A 20,640-nucleotide genomic window follows, 5' to 3' on the forward strand; every position below is an offset into this window, starting at 1 on the left:
CTATTTCATATTTAACCAGGTGGTGACATGGAGTGGGTTTGGCATGGCCTAAGATGACACTAATTTCATCATCACGCTCCAGACCACTCAGTGATCAGTTAGGTGGGCAATGTTTGATGATGTGATTTGCATCATCACGGCACGTCCCTGACCACTTGCAGATTTGTAAATGCCAATCCAGCAGGATAGGTAACAATGCAATAAATCCATGTGTGATGTCTGGAGGCCACTTTCCAAGAAGTGGAAAAGGTTCTCATTTCCATTTTAATGAGTTGCAAAGAGCTATGGAAAGTATCCCCAGTAACAGAACTCGTGTCTCTATCACCTGCCTCTGCACTGTACTTCAACAGAGCACAGAAACCATAATTGCCCTACTAGAGGCTCAGCAGCATGCAGGATGATTAACAGGCAGCAGAAATGAAAACAAATTACAGTTTCTCTGACTATTAAAGATAAACAGCATGAGTCATGCATATTTCTGGGTATTTAATATGTCAGAAATTGCCCTCTAAAATGATATGAAAAACTTTCCTTTGAGCTGGAGTTGAACCAGTGACCTAAGGATTTCTGTACCAATTTCCTCTACAGTCCTCCACTCTACCAGCTGAGCTATCGAAGGATTGTGTTTTAGAGGATTTCTGATGTCATGTGCACTACATCTGACTGAGTGAAAACACAAACAGAATTGAATTATCCATAAAACAGAAAAATTGCTTGTCTAGATAAAGAGATCCACATTTTTATTTCTGGTCTACTTGCTCATCAAAAGTTGTAAAAATTGTCATATTTAATAATTGGTAATACATCATTAAAAGTTTGATTTTTATTTGTTCATTTTGAATTAATTAGCTTCAGAAATAGTTGGGAAAACAGCTTCCTTAGATTTTCCAACTGCAGACGCCTTTACATCAAGATTAAAAATGCTGGAAAATTTTAAACCTCTTCTGCGTTCTCCAATTTAGCTTGACTTTTTTAATTGATGAAAATTCCAGAAATTGTGGTGACAAATTGTCAAACTTTTGCCCAGTGAGACAAAAATGGATTTCTAGTCAGTGGTCCACGCTGCCACCACTATTTCTCACAGTACTCTCTGTTTTTACAATGCATCTTCTATGGGTTCAGATCCATGGGATTTCAGAAGTAATATTGTATTTCAGTTCCCATCCGTGGTGTCTTAAACCTGTCCTTTGTATGCTGATTAAGGAAAGCGGAGAAATTCTTGGCACAGAAGCAGACATTATTGGTTTGTAAGCATTGGCGTAGTCTAGTTTCATTCAGAACATCCCTACTGCACCATTAAAAAGTTGTGAACTCTCCCTGGAAACCCTTTGATCCACAAGTTCAAGAGTTCTTTTTTTTCACACGAAGGATGTGTTACATATAAAATAGGGTTGTCCCACTCGAAATTTGGAAGATGGATGTTGAAATATGGGGTCAGACCAGTTCTGTCCTAATTTTAGATACAGAAATGTTGGGAGGTATATAAATCCTGTGGATTTGACCACATCCCATTTCCATAACCAAAGCACAGTTTCTCCTGGATTTTGTTGCTGAGATCAACAGAGCATTAAACAAGTGTTACTGTTGCTGCCATTCAAAAAAGCGTCAACTTCCCATACCGGGAGTCGAACCCGGGCCGCCTGGGTGAAAACCAGGAATCCTAACCGCTAGACCATATGGGACTTTTCGGTTGAGTGCTTCAGCATAGCAGCAGAACAAATATATCATGCTTTGCTGTAATGTATCTTAACTCTCTGTGTATTTCATATTTAACCAGGTGGTGACATGGAGTGGGTTTGGCATGGCCTAAGATGACACTAATTTCATCATCACGCTCCAGACCACTCAGTGATCAGTTAGGTGGGCAATGTTTGATGATGTGATTTGCATCATCACGGCATGTCCCTGACCACTTGCAGATTTGTAAATGCCAATCCAGCAGGATAGGTAACAATGCAATAAATCCATGTGTGATGTCTGGAGGCCACTTTCCAAGAAGTGGAAAAGGTTCTCATTTCCATTTTAATGAGTTGCAAAGAGCTATGGAAAGTATCCCCAGTAACAGAACTCGTGTCTCTATCACCTGCCTCTGCACTGTACTTCAACAGAGCACAGAAACCATAATTGCCCTACTAGAGGCTCAGCAGCATGCAGGATGATTAACAGGCAGCAGAAATGAAAACAAGTTACAGTTTCTCTGACTATTAAAGATAAACAGCATGAGCCATGCATATTTCTGGGTATTTAATATGTCAGAAATTGCCCTCTAAAATGATATGAAAAACTTTCCTTTGAGCTGGAGTTGAACCAGCAACCTAAGGATTTCTGTACCAATTTCCTCTACAGTCCTCTGCTCTACCAGCTGAGCTATCGAAGGTTTGTGCTTTAGAGGACTTCTGATGTCATGTGCACTACATCTGACTGAGTGAAAACACAAACAAAATTGAATTATCCATAAAACAGAAAAATTGCTTGTCTAGATAAAGAGATCCACATTTTTATTTCTGGTCTACTTGCTCATCAAAAGTTGTAAAAATTGTCATATTTAATAATTGGTAATACATCATTAAAAGTTTGATTTTTATTTGTTCATTTTGAATTAATTAGCTTCAGAAATAGTTGGGAAAACAGCTTCCTTAGATTTTCCAACTGTAGACGCCTTTACGTCAAGATTAAAAATGCTGGAAAATTTTCACCCTCTTCTGCGTTCTCCAATTTAGCTTGACTTTTTTAATTGATGAAAATTCCAGAAATTGTGGTGACAAATTGTCAAACTTTTGCCCAGTGAGACAAAAATGGATTTCTAATCAATGGTCCATGTTGCCACCACTATTTCTCACAGTACTCTCTGTTTTTACAATGCATCTTCTATGGGTTCAGATCCATGGGATTTCAGAAGTAATATTGTATTTCAGTTCCCATCCATGGTCTCTTAAACCTGTCCTTTGTATGCTGATTAAGGAAAGCGGAGAAATTCTGGGCACAGAAGCAGACATTATTGGTTTGTAAGCATTTGCGTAGTCTAGTTTCATTCAGAACATCCCTACTGCACCATTAAAAAGTTGTGAACTCTCCCTGGAAACCCATTGATCCACAAGTTCAAGAGTTCTTTTTTTTCACATGAAGGATGTGTTACATATAAAATAGGGTTGTCCCACTCGAAATTTGGAAGATGGATGTTGAAATATGGGGTCAGACCAGTTCTGTCCTAATTTTGGATACAGAAATGTTGGGAGGTATATAAATCCTGTGGATTTGACCACATCCCATTTCCATAACCAAAGCACAGTTTCTCCTGGATTTTGTTGCTGAGATCAACAGAGCATTAAACAAGTGTTACTGTTGCTGCCATTCAAAAAAGTGTCAACTTCCCATACCGGGAGTCGAACCCGGGCCGCCTGGGTGAAAACCAGGAATCCTAACCGCTAGACCATATGGGACTTTTTGGTTGAGTGCTTCAGCATAGCAGCAGAACAAATATATCATGCTTTGCTGTAATGTATCTTAACTCTCTGTCTATTTCATATTTAACCAGGTGGTGACATGGAGTGGGTTTGGCATGGCCTAAGATGACACTAATTTCATCATCACGCTCCAGACCACTCAGTGATCAGTTAGGTGGGCAATGTTTGATGATGTGATTTGCATCATCACGGCACGTCCCTGACCACTTGCAGATTTGTAAATGCCAATCCAGCAGGATAGGTAACAATGCAATAAATCCATGTGTGATGTCTGGAGGCCACTTTCCAAGAAGTGGAAAAGGTTCTCATTTCCATTTTAATGAGTTGCAAAGAGCTATGGAAAGTATCCCCAGTAACAGAACTCGTGTCTCTATCACCTGCCTCTGCACTGTACTTCAACAGAGCACAGAAACCATAATTGCCCTACTAGAGGCTCAGCAGCATGCAGGATGATTAACAGGCAGCAGAAATGAAAACAAATTACAGTTTCTCTGACTATTAAAGATAAACAGCATGAGTCATGCATATTTCTGGGTATTTAATATGTCAGAAATTGCCCTCTAAAATGATATGAAAAACTTTCCTTTGAGCTGGAGTTGAACCAGTGACCTAAGGATTTCTGTACCAATTTCCTCTACAGTCCTCCACTCTACCAGCTGAGCTATCGAAGGATTGTGTTTTAGAGGATTTCTGATGTCATGTGCACTACATCTGACTGAGTGAAAACACAAACAGAATTGAATTATCCATAAAACAGAAAAATTGCTTGTCTAGATAAAGAGATCCACATTTTTATTTCTGGTCTACTTGCTCATCAAAAGTTGTAAAAATTGTCATATTTAATAATTGGTAATACATCATTAAAAGTTTGATTTTTATTTGTTCATTTTGAATTAATTAGCTTCAGAAATAGTTGGGAAAACAGCTTCCTTAGATTTTCCAACTGCAGACGCCTTTACATCAAGATTAAAAATGCTGGAAAATTTTCAACCTCTTCTGCGTTCTCCAATTTAGCTTGACTTTTTTAATTGATGAAAATTCCAGAAATTGTGGTGACAAATTGTCAAACTTTTGCCCAGTGAGACAAAAATGGATTTCTAGTCAATGGTCCACGCTGCCACCACTATTTCTCACAGTACTCTCTGTTTTTACAATGCATCTTCTATGGGTTCAGATCCATGGGATTTCAGAAGTAATATTATATTTCAGTTCCCATCTGTAAAAATTTCCTCTACAGTCCTCCGCTCTACCAGCTGAGCTATCGAAGGATTGTGCTTTAGAGGATTTCTGATGTCATGTGCACTACATCTGACTGAGTGAAAACACAAACAGAATTGAATTATCCATAAAACAGAAAAAGTGCTTGTCTAGATAAAGAGATCCACATTTTTATTTCTGGTCTACTTGCTCATCAAAAGTTGTAAAAATTGTCATATTTAATAATTGGTAATACATCATTAAAAGTTTGATTTTTATTTGTTCATTTTGAATTAATTAGCTTCAGAAATAGTTGGGAAAACAGCTTCCTTAGATTTTCCAACTGCAGACGCCTTTACGTCAAGATTAAAAATGCTGGAAAATTTTCAACCTCTTCTGCGTTCTCCAATTTAGCTTGACTTTTTTAATTGATGAAAATTCCAGAAATTGTGGTGACAAATTGTCAAACTTTTGCCCAGTGAGACAAAAATGGATTTCTAGTCAATGGTCCACGCTGCCACCACTATTTCTCACAGTACTCTCTGTTTTTACAATGCATCTTCTATGGGTTCAGATCCATGGGATTTCAGAAGTAATATTGTATTTCAGTTCCCATCCGTGGTGTCTTAAACCTGTCCTTTGTATGCTGATTAAGGAAAGCGGAGAAATTCTTGGCACAGAAGCAGACATTATTGGTTTGTAAGCATTGGCGTAGTCTAGTTTCATTCAGAACATCCCTACTGCACCATTAAAAAGTTGTGAACTCTCCCTGGAAACCCTTTGATCCACAAGTTCAAGAGTTCTTTTTTTTCACACGAAGGATGTGTTACATATAAAATAGGGTTGTCCCACTCGAAATTTGGAAGATGGATGTTGAAATATGGGGTCAGACCAGTTCTGTCCTAATTTTAGATACAGAAATGTTGGGAGGTATATAAATCCTGTGGATTTGACCACATCCCATTTCCATAACCAAAGCACAGTTTCTCCTGGATTTTGTTGCTGAGATCAACAGAGCATTAAACAAGTGTTACTGTTGCTGCCATTCAAAAAAGCGTCAACTTCCCATACCGGGAGTCGAACCCGGGCCGCCTGGGTGAAAACCAGGAATCCTAACCGCTAGACCATATGGGACTTTTCGGTTGAGTGCTTCAGCATAGCAGCAGAACAAATATATCATGCTTTGCTGTAATGTATCTTAACTCTCTGTGTATTTCATATTTAACCAGGTGGTGACATGGAGTGGGTTTGGCATGGCCTAAGATGACACTAATTTCATCATCACGCTCCAGACCACTCAGTGATCAGTTAGGTGGGCAATGTTTGATGATGTGATTTGCATCATCACGGCATGTCCCTGACCACTTGCAGATTTGTAAATGCCAATCCAGCAGGATAGGTAACAATGCAATAAATCCATGTGTGATGTCTGGAGGCCACTTTCCAAGAAGTGGAAAAGGTTCTCATTTCCATTTTAATGAGTTGCAAAGAGCTATGGAAAGTATCCCCAGTAACAGAACTCGTGTCTCTATCACCTGCCTCTGCACTGTACTTCAACAGAGCACAGAAACCATAATTGCCCTACTAGAGGCTCAGCAGCATGCAGGATGATTAACAGGCAGCAGAAATGAAAACAAGTTACAGTTTCTCTGACTATTAAAGATAAACAGCATGAGCCATGCATATTTCTGGGTATTTAATATGTCAGAAATTGCCCTCTAAAATGATATGAAAAACTTTCCTTTGAGCTGGAGTTGAACCAGCAACCTAAGGATTTCTGTACCAATTTCCTCTACAGTCCTCTGCTCTACCAGCTGAGCTATCGAAGGTTTGTGCTTTAGAGGACTTCTGATGTCATGTGCACTACATCTGACTGAGTGAAAACACAAACAAAATTGAATTATCCATAAAACAGAAAAATTGCTTGTCTAGATAAAGAGATCCACATTTTTATTTCTGGTCTACTTGCTCATCAAAAGTTGTAAAAATTGTCATATTTAATAATTGGTAATACATCATTAAAAGTTTGATTTTTATTTGTTCATTTTGAATTAATTAGCTTCAGAAATAGTTGGGAAAACAGCTTCCTTAGATTTTCCAACTGTAGACGCCTTTACGTCAAGATTAAAAATGCTGGAAAATTTTCACCCTCTTCTGCGTTCTCCAATTTAGCTTGACTTTTTTAATTGATGAAAATTCCAGAAATTGTGGTGACAAATTGTCAAACTTTTGCCCAGTGAGACAAAAATGGATTTCTAATCAATGGTCCATGTTGCCACCACTATTTCTCACAGTACTCTCTGTTTTTACAATGCATCTTCTATGGGTTCAGATCCATGGGATTTCAGAAGTAATATTGTATTTCAGTTCCCATCCATGGTCTCTTAAACCTGTCCTTTGTATGCTGATTAAGGAAAGCGGAGAAATTCTGGGCACAGAAGCAGACATTATTGGTTTGTAAGCATTTGCGTAGTCTAGTTTCATTCAGAACATCCCTACTGCACCATTAAAAAGTTGTGAACTCTCCCTGGAAACCCATTGATCCACAAGTTCAAGAGTTCTTTTTTTTCACATGAAGGATGTGTTACATATAAAATAGGGTTGTCCCACTCGAAATTTGGAAGATGGATGTTGAAATATGGGGTCAGACCAGTTCTGTCCTAATTTTGGATACAGAAATGTTGGGAGGTATATAAATCCTGTGGATTTGACCACATCCCATTTCCATAACCAAAGCACAGTTTCTCCTGGATTTTGTTGCTGAGATCAACAGAGCATTAAACAAGTGTTACTGTTGCTGCCATTCAAAAAAGTGTCAACTTCCCATACCGGGAGTCGAACCCGGGCCGCCTGGGTGAAAACCAGGAATCCTAACCGCTAGACCATATGGGACTTTTTGGTTGAGTGCTTCAGCATAGCAGCAGAACAAATATATCATGCTTTGCTGTAATGTATCTTAACTCTCTGTCTATTTCATATTTAACCAGGTGGTGACATGGAGTGGGTTTGGCATGGCCTAAGATGACACTAATTTCATCATCACGCTCCAGACCACTCAGTGATCAGTTAGGTGGGCAATGTTTGATGATGTGATTTGCATCATCACGGCACGTCCCTGACCACTTGCAGATTTGTAAATGCCAATCCAGCAGGATAGGTAACAATGCAATAAATCCATGTGTGATGTCTGGAGGCCACTTTCCAAGAAGTGGAAAAGGTTCTCATTTCCATTTTAATGAGTTGCAAAGAGCTATGGAAAGTATCCCCAGTAACAGAACTCGTGTCTCTATCACCTGCCTCTGCACTGTACTTCAACAGAGCACAGAAACCATAATTGCCCTACTAGAGGCTCAGCAGCATGCAGGATGATTAACAGGCAGCAGAAATGAAAACAAATTACAGTTTCTCTGACTATTAAAGATAAACAGCATGAGTCATGCATATTTCTGGGTATTTAATATGTCAGAAATTGCCCTCTAAAATGATATGAAAAACTTTCCTTTGAGCTGGAGTTGAACCAGTGACCTAAGGATTTCTGTACCAATTTCCTCTACAGTCCTCCACTCTACCAGCTGAGCTATCGAAGGATTGTGTTTTAGAGGATTTCTGATGTCATGTGCACTACATCTGACTGAGTGAAAACACAAACAGAATTGAATTATCCATAAAACAGAAAAATTGCTTGTCTAGATAAAGAGATCCACATTTTTATTTCTGGTCTACTTGCTCATCAAAAGTTGTAAAAATTGTCATATTTAATAATTGGTAATACATCATTAAAAGTTTGATTTTTATTTGTTCATTTTGAATTAATTAGCTTCAGAAATAGTTGGGAAAACAGCTTCCTTAGATTTTCCAACTGCAGACGCCTTTACATCAAGATTAAAAATGCTGGAAAATTTTCAACCTCTTCTGCGTTCTCCAATTTAGCTTGACTTTTTTAATTGATGAAAATTCCAGAAATTGTGGTGACAAATTGTCAAACTTTTGCCCAGTGAGACAAAAATGGATTTCTAGTCAATGGTCCACGCTGCCACCACTATTTCTCACAGTACTCTCTGTTTTTACAATGCATCTTCTATGGGTTCAGATCCATGGGATTTCAGAAGTAATATTATATTTCAGTTCCCATCTGTAAAAATTTCCTCTACAGTCCTCCGCTCTACCAGCTGAGCTATCGAAGGATTGTGCTTTAGAGGATTTCTGATGTCATGTGCACTACATCTGACTGAGTGAAAACACAAACAGAATTGAATTATCCATAAAACAGAAAAAGTGCTTGTCTAGATAAAGAGATCCACATTTTTATTTCTGGTCTACTTGCTCATCAAAAGTTGTAAAAATTGTCATATTTAATAATTGGTAATACATCATTAAAAGTTTGATTTTTATTTGTTCATTTTGAATTAATTAGCTTCAGAAATAGTTGGGAAAACAGCTTCCTTAGATTTTCCAACTGCAGACGCCTTTACGTCAAGATTAAAAATGCTGGAAAATTTTCAACCTCTTCTGCGTTCTCCAATTTAGCTTGACTTTTTTAATTGATGAAAATTCCAGAAATTGTGGTGACAAATTGTCAAACTTTTGCCCAGTGAGACAAAAATGGATTTCTAGTCAATGGTCCACGCTGCCACCACTATTTCTCACAGTACTCTCTGTTTTTACAATGCATCTTCTATGGGTTCAGATCCATGGGATTTCAGAAGTAATATTGTATTTCAGTTCCCATCTGTAAAAATTTCCTCTACAGTCCTCCGCTCTACCAGCTGAGCTATCGAAGGATTGTGCTTTAGAGGATTTCTGATGTCATGTGCACTACATCTGACTGAGTGAAAACACAAACAGAATTGAATTATCCATAAAACAGAAAAATTGCTTGTCTAGATAAAGAGATCCACATTTTTATTTCTGGTCTACTTGCTCATCAAAAGTTGTAAAAATTGTCATATTTAATAATTGGTAATACATCATTAAAAGTTTGATTTTTATTTGTTCATTTTGAATTAATTAGCTTCAGAAATAGTTGGGAAAACAGCTTCCTTAGATTTTCCAACTGCAGACGCCTTTACGTCAAGATTAAAAATGCTGGAAAATTTTCAACCTCTTCTGCGTTCTCCAATTTAGCTTGACTTTTTTAATTGATGAAAATTCCAGAAATTGTGGTGACAAATTGTCAAACTTTTGCCCAGTGAGACAAAAATGGATTTCTAGTCAATGGTCCACGCTGCCACCACTATTTCTCACAGTACTCTCTGTTTTTACAATGCATCTTCTATGGGTTCAGATCCATGGGATTTCAGAAGTAATATTGTATTTCAGTTCCCATCTGTAAAAATTTCCTCTACAGTCCTCCGCTCTACCAGCTGAGCTATCGAAGGATTGTGCTTTAGAGGATTTCTGATGTCATGTGCACTACATCTGACTGAGTGAAAACACAAACAGAATTGAAATATCCATAAAACAGAAAAATTGCTTGTCTAGATAAAGAGATCCACATTTTTATTTCTGGTCTACTTGCTCATCAAAAGTTGTAAAAATTGTCATATTTAATAATTGGTAATACATCATTAAAAGTTTGATTTTTATTTGTTCATTTTGAATTAATTAGCTTCAGAAATAGTTGGGAAAACAGCTTCCTTAGATTTTCCAACTGCAGACGCCTTTACGTCAAGATTAAAAATGCTGGAAAATTTTCAACCTCTTCTGCGTTCTCCAATTTAGCTTGACTTTTTTAATTGATGAAAATTCCAGAAATTGTGGTGACAAATTGTCAAACTTTTGCCCAGTGAGACAAAAATGGATTTCTAGTCAATGGTCCACGCTGCCACCACTATTTCTCACAGTACTCTCTGTTTTTACAATGCATCTTCTATGGGTTCAGATCCATGGGATTTCAGAAGTAATATTGTATTTCAGTTCCCATCCGTGGTGTCTTAAACCTGTCCTTTGTATGCTGATTAAGGAAAGCGGAGAAATTCTTGGCACAGAAGCAGACATTATTGGTTTGTAAGCATTGGTGTAGTCTAGTTTCATTCAGAACATCCCTACTGCACCATTAAAAAGTTGTGAACTCTCCCTGGAAACCCATTGATCCACAAGTTCAAGAGTTCTTTTTTTTCACATGAAGGATGTGTTACATATAAAATAGGGTTGTCCCACTCGAAATTTGGAAGATGGATGTTGAAATATGGGGTCAGACCAGTTCTGTCCTAATTTTGGATACAGAAATGTTGGGAGGTATATAAATCCTGTGGATTTGACCACATCCCATTTCCATAACCAAAGCACAGTTTCTCCTGGATTTTGTTGCTGAGATCAACAGAGCATTAAACAAGTGTTACTGTTGCTGCCATTCAAAAAAGCGTCAACTTCCCATACCGGGAGTCGAACCCAGGCCGCCTGGGTGAAAACCAGGAATCCTAACCGCTAGACCATATGGGACTTTTCGGTTGAGTGCTTCAGCATAGCAGCAGAACAAATATATCATGCTTTGCTGTAATGTATCTTAACTCTCTGTGTATTTCATATTTAACCAGGTGGTGACATGGAGTGGGTTTGGCATGGCCTAAGATGACACTAATTTCATCATCACGCTCCAGACCACTCAGTGATCAGTGAGGTGGGCAATGTTTGATGATGTGATTTGCATCATCACGGCACGTCCCTGACCACTTGCAGATTTGTAAATGCCAATCCAGCAGGATAGGTAACAATGCAATAAATCCATGTGTGATGTCTGGAGGCCACTTTCCAAGAAGTGGAAAAGGTTCTCATTTCCATTTTAATGAGTTGCAAAGAGCTATGGAAAGTATCCCCAGTAACAGAACTCGTGTCTCTATCACCTGCCTCTGCACTGTACTTCAACAGAGCACAGAAACCATAATTGCCCTACTAGAGGCTCAGCAGCATGCAGGATGATTAACAGGCAGCAGAAATGAAAACAAGTTACAGTTTCTCTGACTATTAAAGATAAACAGCATGAGTCATGCATATTTCTGGGTATTTAATATGTCAGAAATTGCCCTCTAAAATAATATGAAAAACTTTCCTTTGAGCTGGAGTTGAACCAGTGACCTAAGGATTTCTGTACCAATTTCCTCTACAGTCCTCCGCACTACCAGCTGAGCTATCGAAGGATTGTGCTTTAGAGGATTTCTGATGTCATGTGCACTACATCTGACTGAGTGAAAACACAAACAGAATTGAATTATCCATAAAACAAAAAAATTGCTTGTCTAGATAAAGAGATCCACATTTTTATTTCTGGTCTACTTGCTCATCAAAAGTTGTAAAAATTGTCATATTTAATAATTGGTAATACATCATTAAAAGTTTGATTTTTATTTGTTCATTTTGAATTAATTAGCTTCAGAAATAGTTGGGAAAACAGCTTCCTTAGATTTTCCAACTGCAGACGCCTTTACATCAAGATTAAAAATGCTGGAAAATTTTCAACCTCTTCTGCGTTCTCCAATTTAGCTTGACTTTTTTAATTGATGAAAATTCCAGAAATTGTGGTGACAAATTGTCAAACTTTTGCCCAGTGAGACAAAAATGGATTTCTAGTCAATGGTCCACGCTGCCACCACTATTTCTCACAGTACTCTCTGTTTTTACAATGCATCTTCTATGGGTTCAGATCCATGGGATTTCAGAAGTAATATTGTATTTCAGTTCCCATCCGTGGTCTCTTAAACCTGTCCTTTGTATGCTGATTAAGGAAAGCGGAGAAATTCTTGGCACAGAAGCAGACATTATTGGTTTGTAAGCATTTGCGTAGTCTAGTTTCATTCAGAACATCCCTACTGCACCATTAAAAAGTTGTGAACTCTCCCTGGAAACCCATTGATCCACAAGTTCAAGAGTTCTTTTTTTTCACATGAAGGATGTGTTACATATAAAATAGGGTTGTCCCACTCGAAATTTGGAAGATGGATGTTGAAATATGGGGTCAGACCAGTTCTGTCCTAATTTTGGATACAGAAATGTTGGGAGGTATATAAATACTGTGGATTTGACCACATCCCATTTCCATAACCAAAGCACAGTTTTTCCTGGATTTTGTTGCTGAGATCAACAGAGCATTAAACAAGTGGTACTGTTGCTGCCATTCAAAAAAGCGTCAACTTCCCATACCGGGAGTTGAACGCGGGCCGCCTGGGTGAAAACCAGGAATCCTAACCGCTAGACCATACGGGACTTTTCTGTTGAGTGTTTCAGCATAGCAGCAGAACAAATATATCATGCTTTGCTGTAATGTATCTTAACTCTCTGTGTATTTCATATTTAACCAGGTGGTGACATGGAGTGGGTTTGGCATGGCCTAAGATGACACTAATTTCATCATCACGCTCCAGACCACTCAGTGATCAGTGAGGTGGGCAATGTTTGATGATGTGATTTGCATCATCACGGCACGTCCCTGACCACTTGCAGATTTGTAAATGCCAATCCAGCAGGATAGGTAACAATGCAATAAATCCATGTGTGATGTCTGGAGGCCACTTTCCAAGAAGTGGAAAAGGTTCTCATTTCCATTTTAATGAGTTGCAAAGAGCTATGGAAAGTATCCCCAGTAACAGAACTCGTGTCTCTATCACCTGCCTCTGCACTGTACTTCAACAGAGCACAGAAACCATAATTGCCCTACTAGAGGCTCAGCAGCATGCAGGATGATTAACAGGCAGCAGAAATGAAAACAAGTTACAGTTTCTCTGACTATTAAAGATAAACAGCATGAGTCATGCATATTTCTGGGTATTTAATATGTCAGAAATTGCCCTCTAAAATAATATGAAAAACTTTCCTTTGAGCTGGAGTTGAACCAGTGACCTAAGGATTTCTGTACCAATTTCCTCTACAGTCCTCCGCACTACCAGCTGAGCTATCGAAGGATTGTGCTTTAGAGGATTTCTGATGTCATGTGCACTACATCTGACTGAGTGAAAACACAAACAGAATTGAATTATCCATAAAACAAAAAAATTGCTTGTCTAGATAAAGAGATCCACATTTTTATTTCTGGTCTACTTGCTCATCAAAAGTTGTAAAAATTGTCATATTTAATAATTGGTAATACATCATTAAAAGTTTGATTTTTATTTGTTCATTTTGAATTAATTAGCTTCAGAAATAGTTGGGAAAACAGCTTCCTTAGATTTTCCAACTGCAGACGCCTTTACATCAAGATTAAAAATGCTGGAAAATTTTCAACCTCTTCTGCGTTCTCCAATTTAGCTTGACTTTTTTAATTGATGAAAATTCCAGAAATTGTGGTGACAAATTGTCAAACTTTTGCCCAGTGAGACAAAAATGGATTTCTAGTCAATGGTCCACGCTGCCACCACTATTTCTCACAGTACTCTCTGTTTTTACAATGCATCTTCTATGGGTTCAGATCCATGGGATTTCAGAAGTAATATTGTATTTCAGTTCCCATCCGTGGTCTCTTAAACCTGTCCTTTGTATGCTGATTAAGGAAAGCGGAGAAATTCTTGGCACAGAAGCAGACATTATTGGTTTGTAAGCATTTGCGTAGTCTAGTTTCATTCAGAACATCCCTACTGCACCATTAAAAAGTTGTGAACTCTCCCTGGAAACCCATTGATCCACAAGTTCAAGAGTTCTTTTTTTTCACATGAAGGATGTGTTACATATAAAATAGGGTTGTCCCACTCGAAATTTGGAAGATGGATGTTGAAATATGGGGTCAGACCAGTTCTGTCCTAATTTTGGATACAGAAATGTTGGGAGGTATATAAATACTGTGGATTTGACCACATCCCATTTCCAAAACCAAAGCACAGTTTCTCCTGGATTTTGTTGCTGAGTTCAACAGAGCATTAAACAAGTGTTACTGTTGCTGCCATTCAAAAAAGCGTCAACTTCCCATACCGGGAGTCGAACCCGGGCCGCCTGGGTGAAAACCAGGAATCCTAACCGCTAGACCATACGGGACTTTTCTGTTGAGTGTTTCAGCATAGCAGCAGAACAAATATATCATGCTTTGCTGTAATGTATCTTAACTCTCTGTGTATTTCATATTTAACCAGGTGGTGACATGGAGTGGGTTTGGCATGGCCTAAGATGACACTAATTTCATCATCACGCTCCAGACCACTCAGTGATCAGTGAGGTGGGCAATGTTTGATGATGTGATTTGCATCATCACGGCACGTCCCTGACCACTTGCAGATTTGTAAATGCCAATCCAGCAGGATAGGTAACAATGCAATAAATCCATGTGTGATGTCTGGAGGCCACTTTCCAAGAAGTGGAAAAGGTTCTCATTTCCATTTTAATGAGTTGCAAAGAGCTATGGAAAGTATCCCCAGTAACAGAACTCGTGTCTCTATCACCTGCCTCTGCACTGTACTTCAACAGAGCACAGAAACCATAATTGCCCTACTAGAGGCTCAGCAGCATGCAGGATGATTAACAGGCAGCAGAAATGAAAACAAGTTACAGTTTCTCTGACTATTAAAGATAAACAGCATGAGTCATGCATATTTCTGGGTATTTAATATGTCAGAAATTGCCCTCTAAAATGATATGAAAAACTTTCCTTTGAGCTGGAGTTGAACCAGTGACCTAAGGATTTCTGTACCAATTTCCTCTACAGTCCTCCGCACTACCAGCTGAGCTATCGAAGGATTGTGCTTTAGAGGATTTCTGATGTCATGTGCACTACATCTGACTGAGTGAAAACACAAACAGAATTGAATTATCCATAAAACAAAAAAATTGCTTGTCTAGATAAAGAGATCCACATTTTTATTTCTGGTCTACTTGCTCATCAAAAGTTGTAAAAATTGTCATATTTAATAATTGGTAATACATCATTAAAAGTTTGATTTTTATTTGTTCATTTTGAATTAATTAGCTTCAGAAATAGTTGGGAAAACAGCTTCCTTAGATTTTCCAACTGCAGACGCCTTTACATCAAGATTAAAAATGCTGGAAAATTTTCAACCTCTTCTGCGTTCTCCAATTTAGCTTGACTTTTTTAATTGATGAAAATTCCAGAAATTGTGGTGACAAATTGTCAAACTTTTGCCCAGTGAGACAAAAATGGATTTCTAGTCAATGGTCCACGCTGCCACCACTATTTCTCACAGTACTCTCTGTTTTTACAATGCATCTTCTATGGGTTCAGATCCATGGGATTTCAGAAGTAATATTGTATTTCAGTTCCCATCCGTGGTCTCTTAAACCTGTCCTTTGTATGCTGATTAAGGAAAGCGGAGAAATTCTTGGCACAGAAGCAGACATTATTGGTTTGTAAGCATTTGCGTAGTCTAGTTTCATTCAGAACATCCCTACTGCACCATTAAAAAGTTGTGAACTCTCCCTGGAAACCCATTGATCCACAAGTTCAAGAGTTCTTTTTTTTCACATGAAGGATGTGTTACATATAAAATAGGGTTGTCCCACTCGAAATTTGGAAGATGGATGTTGAAATATGGGGTCAGACCAGTTCTGTCCTAATTTTGGATACAGAAATGTTGGGAGGTATATAAATACTGTGGATTTGACCACATCCCATTTCCAAAACCAAAGCACAGTTTCTCCTGGATTTTGTTGCTGAGATCAACAGAGCATTAAACAAGTAATACTGTTGCTGCCATTCAAAAAAGCTTCAAATTCCCATATCGGGAGTCGAACCCAGGCTGCCTGGGTGAAAACCAGAAATCCTAACTGCTAGACCATATGGGACTTTTCCGTTGAGTGTTTCAGCATAGCAGCAGAACAAATATATCATGCTTTGCTGTAATGTATCTTAACTCTCTGTGTATTTCATATTTAACCAGGTGGTGACATGGAGTGGGTTTGGCATGGCCTAAGATGACACTAATTTCATCATCACGCTCCAGACCACTCAGTGATCAGTGAGGTGGGCAATGTTTGATGATGTGATTTGCATCATCACGGCACGTCCCTGACCACTTGCAGATTTGTAAATGCCAATCCAGCAGGATAGGTAACAATGCAATAAATCCATGTGTGATGTCTGGAGGCCACTTTCCAAGAAGTGGAAAAGGTTCTCATTTCCATTTTAATGAGTTGCAAAGAGCTATGGAAAGTATCCCCAGTAACAGAACTCGTGTCTCTATCACCTGCCTCTGCACTGTACTTCAACAGAGCACAGAAACCATAATTGCCCTACTAGAGGCTCAGCAGCATGCAGGATGATTAACAGGCAGCAGAAATGAAAACAAGTTACAGTTTCTCTGACTATTAAAGATAAACAGCATGAGTCATGCATATTTCTGGGTATTTAATATGTCAGAAATTGCCCTCTTAAATGATATGAAAAACTTTCCTTCGAGCCGGAGTTGAACCAGTGACCTAAGGATTTATGTACCAATTTCCTCTACAGTCCTCCGCTCTACCAGCTGAGCTATCGAAGGATTGTGCTTTAGAGGGTTTCTGATGTCATGTGCACTACATCTGACTGAGTGAAAACATAAACAGAATTGAATTATCCATAAAACAGAAAAATTGCTTGTCTAGATAAAGAGATCCACATTTTTATTTCTGGTCTACTTGCTCATCAAAAGTTGTAAAAATTGTCATATTTAATAATTGGTAATACATCATTAAAAGTTTGATTTTTATTTGTTCATTTTGAATTAATTAGCTTCAGAAATAGTTGGGAAAACAGCTTCCTTAGATTTTCCAACTGCAGACGCCTTTACATCAAGATTAAAAATGCTGGAAAATTTTCAACCTCTTCTGCGTTCTCCAATTTAGCTTGACTTTTTTAATTGATGAAAATCCCAGAAATTGTGGTGACAAATTGTCAAACTTTTGCCCAGTGAGACAAAAATGGATTTCTAGTCAATGGTCCACGCTGCCACCACTATTTCTCACAGTACTCTCTGTTTTTACAATGCATCTTCTATGGGTTCAGATCCATGGGATTTCAGAAGTAATATTGTATTTCAGTTCCCATCCGTGGTCTCTTAAACCTGTCCTTTGTATGCTGATTAAGGAAAGCGGAAAAATTCTGGGCACAGAAGCAGACATTATTGGTTTGTAAGCATTTGCGTAGTCTAGTTTCATTCAGAACATCCCTACTGCACCATTAAAAAGTTGTGAACTCTCCCTGGAAACCCATTGATCCACAAGTTCAAGAGTTCTTTTTTTTCACATGAAGGATGTGTTACATATAAAATAGGGTTGTCCCACTCGAAATTTGGAAGATGGATGTTGAAATATGGGGTCAGACCAGTTCTGTCCTAATTTTGGATTCAGAAATGTTGGGAGGTATATAAATCCTGTAGATTTGACGACATCCCATTTCCATAACCAAAGCACAGTTTCTCCTGGATTTTGTTGCTGAGATCAACAGAGCATTAAACAAGTGGTACTGTTGCTGCCATTCAAAAAAGCGTCAACTTCCCATACCGGGAGTCGACCCCGGGCCACCTGGGTGAAAACCAGGAATCCTAACCGCTAGACCATATGGGACTTTTCGGTTGAGTGTTTCAGCATAGCAGCAGAACAAATATATCATGCTTTGCTGTAATGTATCTTAACTCTCTGTGTATTTCATATTTAACCAGGTGGTGACATGGAGTGGGTTTGGCATGGCCTAAGATGACACTAATTTCATCATCACGCTCCAGACCACTCAGTGATCAGTTAGGTGGGCAATGTTTGATGATGTGATTTGCATCATCACGGCACGTCCCTGACCACTTGCAGATTTGTAAATGCCAATCCAGCAGGATAGGTAACAATGCAATAAATCCATGTGTGATGTCTGGAGGCCACTTTCCAAGAAGTGGAAAAGGTTCTCATTTCCATTTTAATGAGTTGCAAAGAGCTATGGAAAGTATCCCCAGTAACAGAACTCGTGTCTCTATCACCTGCCTCTGCACTGTACTTCAACAGAGCACAGAAACCATAATTGCCCTACTAGAGGCTCAGCAGCATGCAGGATGATTAACAGGCAGCAGAAATGAAAACAAGTTACAGATTCTCTGACTATTAAAGATAAACAGCATGAGTCATGCATATTTCTGGGTATTTAATATGTCAGAAATTGCCCTCTAAAATGATATGAAAAACTTTCCTTCGAGCTGGAGTTGAACCAGCGACCTAAGGATTTCTGTACCAATTTCCTCTACAGTCCTCCGCTCTACCAGCTGAGCTATCGAAGGATTGTGCTTTAGAGAACTTCTGATGTCATGTGCACTACATCTGACTGAGTGAAAACACAAACAAAATTGAATTATCCTTAATACAGAAAAATTGCTTGTCTAGAAAAAGAGATCCACATTTTTATTTCTGGTCTACTTGCTCATCAAAAGTTGTAAAAATTGTCATATTTAATAATTGGTAATACATAATTAAAAGTTTGATTTTTATTTGTTCATTTTGAATTAATTAGCTTCAGAAATAGTTGGGAAAACAGCTTCCTTAGATTTTCCAACTGCAGACGCCTTTACGTCAAGATTAAAAATGCTGGAAAATTTTCAACCTCTTCTGCGTTCTCCAATTTAGCTTGACTTTTTTCATTGATGAAAATTCCAGAAATTGTGGTGACAAATTGTCAAACTTTTGCCCAGTGAGACAAAAATGGATTTCTAGTCAATGGTCCACGCTGCCACCACTATTTCTCACAGTACTCTCTGTTTTTACAATGCATCTTCTATGGGTTCAGATCCATGGGATTTCAGAAGTAATAATGTATTTCAGTTCCCATCCATGGTCTCTTAAACCTGTCCTTTGTATGCTGATTAAGGAAAGCGGAGAAATTCTGGGCACAGAAGCAGACATTATTGGTTTGTAAGCATTTGCGTAGTCTAGTTTCATTCAGAACATCCCTACTGCACCATTAAAAAGTTGTGAACTCTCCCTGGAAACCCATTGATCCACAAGTTCAAGAGTTCTTTTTTTTTCACATGAAGGATGTGTTACATATAAAATAGGGTTGTCCCACTCGAAATTTGGAAGATGGATGTTGAAATATGGGGTCAGACCAGTTCTGTCCTAATTTTGGATACAGAAATGTTGGGAGGTATATAAATCCTGTGGATTTGACCACATCCCATTTCCATAACCAAAGCACAGTTTCTCCTGGATTTTGTTGCTGAGATCAACAGAGCATTAAACAAGTGGTACTGTTGCTGCCATTCAAAAAAGCTTCAACTTCCCATACCGGGAGTTGAACGCAGGCCGCCTGGGTGAAAACCAGGAATCCTAACTGCTAGACCATATGGGACTTTTCGGTTGAGTGTTTCAGCATAGCAGCAGAACAAATATATCATGCTTTGCTGTAATGTATCTTAACTCTCTGTGTATTTCATATTTAACCAGGTGGTGACATGGAGTGTGTTTGGCATGGCCTAAGATGACACTAATTTCATCATCACGCTCCAGACCACTCAGTGATCAGTGAGGTGGGCAATGTTTGATGATGTGATTTGCATCATCACGGCACGTCCCTGACCACTTGCAGATTTGTAAATGCCAATCCAGCAGAATAGGTAACAATGCAATAAATCCATGTGTGATGTCTGGAGGCCACTTTCCAAGAAGTGGAAAAGGTTCTCATTTCCATTTTAATGAGTTGCAAAGAGCTATGGAAAGTATCCCCAGTAACAGAACTCGTGTCTCTATCACCTGCCTCTGCACTGTACTTCAACAGAGCACAGAAACCATAATTGCCCTACTAGAGGCTCAGCAGCATGCAGGATGATTAACAGGCAGCAGAAATGAAAACAAGTTACAGTTTCTCTGACTATTAAAGATAAACAGCATGAGTCATGCATATTTCTGGGTATTTAATATGTCTGAAATTGCCCTCTAAAATGATATGAAAAACTCTCCTTCGAGCCGGAGTTCAACCAGCGACCTAAGAATTTCTGTACCAATTTCCTCTACAGTCCTCCGCTCTACCAGCTGAGCTATCGAAGGATTGTGCTTTAGAGAACTTCTGATGTCATGTGCACTACATCTGACTGAGTGA

At 38.6% G+C, this 20,640-nt stretch overlaps 9 non-coding genes across 9 annotated transcripts; all 9 read right to left on the reverse strand.

Moving 5' to 3' along the window:
- Positions 1–1,610: 1,610 nt before the first annotated feature.
- On the reverse strand, positions 1,611–1,682 carry TRNAE-UUC (transfer RNA glutamic acid (anticodon UUC)). The gene has a single exon. It is a non-coding gene; the product is annotated as a tRNA-Glu (tRNA).
- A 1,686-nt stretch (positions 1,683–3,368) lies between these two features.
- TRNAE-UUC (transfer RNA glutamic acid (anticodon UUC)) lies at positions 3,369–3,440 on the reverse strand. Its single transcript has one exon. It is a non-coding gene; the product is annotated as a tRNA-Glu (tRNA).
- Positions 3,441–5,723: 2,283 nt separating this feature from the next.
- On the reverse strand, positions 5,724–5,795 carry TRNAE-UUC (transfer RNA glutamic acid (anticodon UUC)). The gene has a single exon. It is a non-coding gene; the product is annotated as a tRNA-Glu (tRNA).
- A 1,686-nt stretch (positions 5,796–7,481) lies between these two features.
- On the reverse strand, positions 7,482–7,553 carry TRNAE-UUC (transfer RNA glutamic acid (anticodon UUC)). The gene has a single exon. It is a non-coding gene; the product is annotated as a tRNA-Glu (tRNA).
- A 3,477-nt stretch (positions 7,554–11,030) lies between these two features.
- Positions 11,031–11,102, reverse strand: TRNAE-UUC (transfer RNA glutamic acid (anticodon UUC)). Its single transcript has one exon. It is a non-coding gene; the product is annotated as a tRNA-Glu (tRNA).
- A 3,444-nt stretch (positions 11,103–14,546) lies between these two features.
- Positions 14,547–14,618, reverse strand: TRNAE-UUC (transfer RNA glutamic acid (anticodon UUC)). The gene has a single exon. It is a non-coding gene; the product is annotated as a tRNA-Glu (tRNA).
- A 2,363-nt stretch (positions 14,619–16,981) lies between these two features.
- TRNAY-GUA (transfer RNA tyrosine (anticodon GUA)) lies at positions 16,982–17,071 on the reverse strand. Its single transcript is given in 2 exon segments — positions 16,982–17,017; positions 17,035–17,071. It is a non-coding gene; the product is annotated as a tRNA-Tyr (tRNA).
- Positions 17,072–18,062: 991 nt separating this feature from the next.
- Positions 18,063–18,134, reverse strand: TRNAE-UUC (transfer RNA glutamic acid (anticodon UUC)). The gene has a single exon. It is a non-coding gene; the product is annotated as a tRNA-Glu (tRNA).
- Positions 18,135–18,739: 605 nt separating this feature from the next.
- Positions 18,740–18,829, reverse strand: TRNAY-GUA (transfer RNA tyrosine (anticodon GUA)). Its single transcript is given in 2 exon segments — positions 18,740–18,775; positions 18,793–18,829. It is a non-coding gene; the product is annotated as a tRNA-Tyr (tRNA).
- Positions 18,830–20,640: the final 1,811 nt, after the last annotated feature.

Source organism: Mixophyes fleayi, chromosome 3 (genome assembly GCF_038048845.1).
Source record: "Mixophyes fleayi isolate aMixFle1 chromosome 3, aMixFle1.hap1, whole genome shotgun sequence".
Classification (NCBI taxonomy): domain Eukaryota; kingdom Metazoa; phylum Chordata; class Amphibia; order Anura; family Limnodynastidae; genus Mixophyes; species Mixophyes fleayi.